At 47.8% G+C, this 4093-nt stretch overlaps 1 pseudogene; it reads right to left on the bottom strand.

The window, feature by feature from the left end:
* Positions 1 to 286: 286 nt before the first annotated feature.
* LOC119316677 lies at positions 287 to 3058 on the bottom strand (annotated as a pseudogene).
* Positions 3059 to 4093: the final 1035 nt, after the last annotated feature.

Here is a 4093-nt window from a genome sequence, read left to right on the forward strand (position 1 = left end):
TTTGTCGAGCTTGAATAAAGTTATAAGTGAATATAAAAAATTACATTCCCTAAAAAAATGTAAAAAACTACAAGAATCCACAAATACTTCTTTTAATTCCTCATGGGCACGCTTCAAAAATAATATTCCTTTCATTGTATCACACATTATTGTTACATAGAAAACAACAATGCCATTAGACCAAATTGATCGGTGACACCTTTAAATAAATAGCATAATAGTGCACACAAATCCTTGAATTAATTATCAAATTGCACATTCTAAAAACTTGGTTAAGCAGACCTACCTACCGAGGGTACCTTGAGGATAACATGAACTCATCTTCTAAGCTGTATTGTCTTGTTGAATCATCATTGTTTCTTTCGGTACTATTAGTTGATGGTGGAATTATTGCAACGTCAACCTTCTCAAATTCCCTGGCCACTTGACCATCTAGAACATGGTCCATGGATGTTTGAAGGCCTTCTAGTGTCATTTCCACTTGCCTCATGGTTGGACGATCCTCTCCTTTAATTTTCACACATGTTACCGCAAGCTTAGCAACTTCTTCAACTTCTATGCCTCCCTCTTCGATCACTCGTGGATCTAATATCTGCAATAAGCTACCTTCTGCAAGCAGGGTAACAAAATTTGCAACAAGGCTATCACCTCCAGAGGACATGTATGAAAAGGGCTTCTTTCGAGTCAACAATTCTACAAGAATGACACCAAAGCTATACACATCACTCTTATCTGTGAGGCGCGATGTGTAGAAGTACATAGGATCTAAATATCCTATTGTACCTTGCACCATTGTTGTTACCCCTGATTGCTCCATTGGAATGTACCTTGAAGCTCCAAAATCTGCTACCTTTGCTGTTAAAGTATCATCCAAAAGTATGTTAACAGACTTGATATCTCTATGGATGATGGGTATTGAGACGGACGAGTGAAGGTAAGCAAGAGATTTGGCTGTTTCAGTTGCTATGTGTAGCCTGTCATCCCACGACAATGACCTGACATGAACATGATCATAAAGGGTCCCATTGGATACAAACTCGTAGACCAACATTGGGACCTCTGTTTCAAGGCAACAACCATAGAGTTTTACCACATTTCTATGGTTGACTTGGGACAAGATAGCAACCTCATTAATAAACTCATCAATCTCTTTCTGCACCACCACCTTAGGCTTCTTGATGGCAACTACATGGAGATCCGATAAATCCCTTTGTAGACGGTACCATGCCCGCCTCCACCAAGCTCACGAGATTTATCAAAATTGTTCGTTGCCTTCTCTAGCTCTTCCAAGCTTATGATCATTCTTTCTGCAATATCAGCTCTCTGAGATACCAATTGTTGCAACAATTGACCACGATTTTGCTCAAAGAATTTATGTCTCAATTTTATTGCCCTTTGGTGTTTATACTTTTGCATCATGAAAAATACCATGAGAATAAAGACAATAACACTTGCCCCACTGCCAACTCCTATTCCGATGCTTAAACCTGAAATATATATATGCATATTGTTATTGTCGTGAGCTCGTGCGCATAAGCAGAGTGGTAGGCTTCTAATGTCGTGTACTCCCTCCGTTTTTATTTAGTCCGAATATTAACGTTGACCAAAGTCAAAATTTATAACGTTTGACCAAGTTTATAGAAAATAATATGAACATTTTTACAATAAAAATTTATATGAGGTTAAAATATATTCAATGATAAATCTAATAGTATTGATTTGGTATTGTAAATGTTAATGTTTTTTCAATAAACTTTGTCAAAGTCTGTAAATTTTGACTTTAGACAAAGCTAATATGTGGAGTGAAGGAAAACAGAGGGAGTAATGTAAAACGGTGCTAACCAGTGTTTCTGGGTTTTGCAGGCTGCTTGGCGGGTTCGACGCAGCCATTGGGCAGGGCATGGTTCCCAATGGTTCCTTGCGGGCAACGACACTGGAAGGATCCCTGTGTGTTGGTACATTCTCCGTAGCACTCGGTGTCTTTTGCAGGGAAGTCGCACTCGTTGATATCTACATACAAGCAGCCAACACTTATAAGGATTATCGATCAAGGAAGAATAAAAGTCAAAATCGTTTCTGCCTATAATGAGAAAGAAAAGCGTATAACCAGTGCACATTAACCTTGGCACCCGTCGGTGATGTAAGGATTGCCTTGGTAACCATGCCGGCAAGAGCAAATATAGCCTCTAGGACGTTTCCGGCAGCTGCTTTCGCTGCTCTTGCAGACGTCGCGGGCTTCGACCGAGGTGCACTTGCCGTCGGTCAACTCCGCGCTAGCCAGCCGACCTGGGGCAACGATCAGCCAGTCCAGAAGAAATGGAACTGCCATCTTATCTGGTATATGATAGTCCATTTCTAACGGAGGATACCACCCCTGCTCCGCGACGAACACCATCGCCCGCAACATTTCGTAGATGCTGCCGTTCGAACCGAAATATTTTAACCTCACCTGGCCCGGAACGCCATTCCCGACGTAGTGCGCGGGGATGAGGGGCGCCTGGCAGCTGCCCATGTTGTATGCGCCTCGTTCCTCCAGATAAATCGCAGTCGCATTGTCTGCGACGACGACTTCGTCGCAGAATGAGGCACAACCGCTCAGCATGGTGAGCTTGTTCTTCTCTTGGAGTATCGCATACACGTTGCAACCAACTGCGACGAGCTCGCTAGAGTTCGACAGCGTGTAGGGGCCGTCGTCCGCAAGGCCGCCGCCGAACAAGCCGTTGCCGGCAGCGTCGACTTCTACGTCGCCGGCGCGCATGACGCGCACCGTGCTGTTTTTGATGGAGATCTCCGCCACTTGGAGGGTGCCGTCGCCGAGCAGCAGCCTTGGCGCCTCCTCCCGACCGCTCGTGTGGCAGGTGAGGTTGAAGCCCGGCCAGTAGCATTCGGCCGGGCCGACGCCGAACGGGTACGGCACGCTCACGTTCCCGCACATGCGGGTGCAGCTGTTAGGCGGTGGAGGCACGTCGGCCACCGCCGCTGCAGGGAGCTGCAACGCCAGCAGCAGCACTGCTGCCAACGCTGCTGCCAACGCTGCTGCCGAGCTGGTCAGCGCCATTGGTAGATCCTAGCAGCTAGCTAGCCAGTCCTAGATTTGAGTGTGGTAGCTAGAGTCCGACCAAACGCCGTTATATGGACATTATCTCGCGTCCAGATCGACAAAGAACTACTCCCTGCTAAAATTGAGACACTTATTTTGGGACGAAGGGAGTATATCCGTGAATTACTAGCAGGTTCGGTTGATTGACCGGAGAGGATGTGCACGTTCGAATCATGGTGTGGTGCTCACGTTGCCAATAGCCCGGTGTACCTGATAGGTTCCCCATGTTTTAACAGAAGACACTGCAGCCACTCCTCTTTGGTGGCACCGCGTTCATCGAAGATAATGGCATGCATGATCGCCAATTAGATTGGATAAATACCTTAAAAGCTCCAAAAGTCCAAACTATCAAAGACGACTTTTATGTCTGGACCGTTAAACAAAGACTTCTCCAATATTTATCCCCAGAGTTGAAGCAACCGCGGATGCCCTTTCATGTCCTGCAAGTGGCGGATTTAGAAGAAAAATATATACTCCCACCATTCTTAATTGTAATGTTTGGGTTGGGCTGATGGTGTGCAACCTACGTTGGCTAGTCTCCTTCGCGGCTGACCTCACGACGGCGCGTACGCTGTCCTTCGCCGACGGCCAGATCCAGCTTCGACACGACGCGCTCCGGATCGTCCTGATCGACGAGAGGGGAGTGATGGTCAACGCGCGCTTTCTCCGGCCGGGGAGCGGATCGACATCGGTCAGGCAGTATACTTTTCGTGTCATATCGCCAGGGTGCGGAACCGGATTCCGGTGGGACAGGCAGCGCCGCCGCGTCAGATACGTGATGGTGCGGGCGGCACACCGCGGGGGCGCGATGGCAGGGCCAGGGCGTCCTTGGGCCACACCCAGGCGCGACCAAGGAACCCTCCATGGATGTGCGACACGTGGACGATGATCCCGAATGCCATGGCGGGGAAACGAGCCGTGCGGCAGGTACAAAAGCCCACCCCGCTACCTAGACGCTGCCTTCTCGCATTTCTGGGCGGCGCCTCCACGAAA

This window comes from Triticum dicoccoides, chromosome 6A, assembly GCF_002162155.2.
Source record: "Triticum dicoccoides isolate Atlit2015 ecotype Zavitan chromosome 6A, WEW_v2.0, whole genome shotgun sequence".
In the NCBI taxonomy this organism is placed as follows: domain Eukaryota; kingdom Viridiplantae; phylum Streptophyta; class Magnoliopsida; order Poales; family Poaceae; genus Triticum; species Triticum dicoccoides.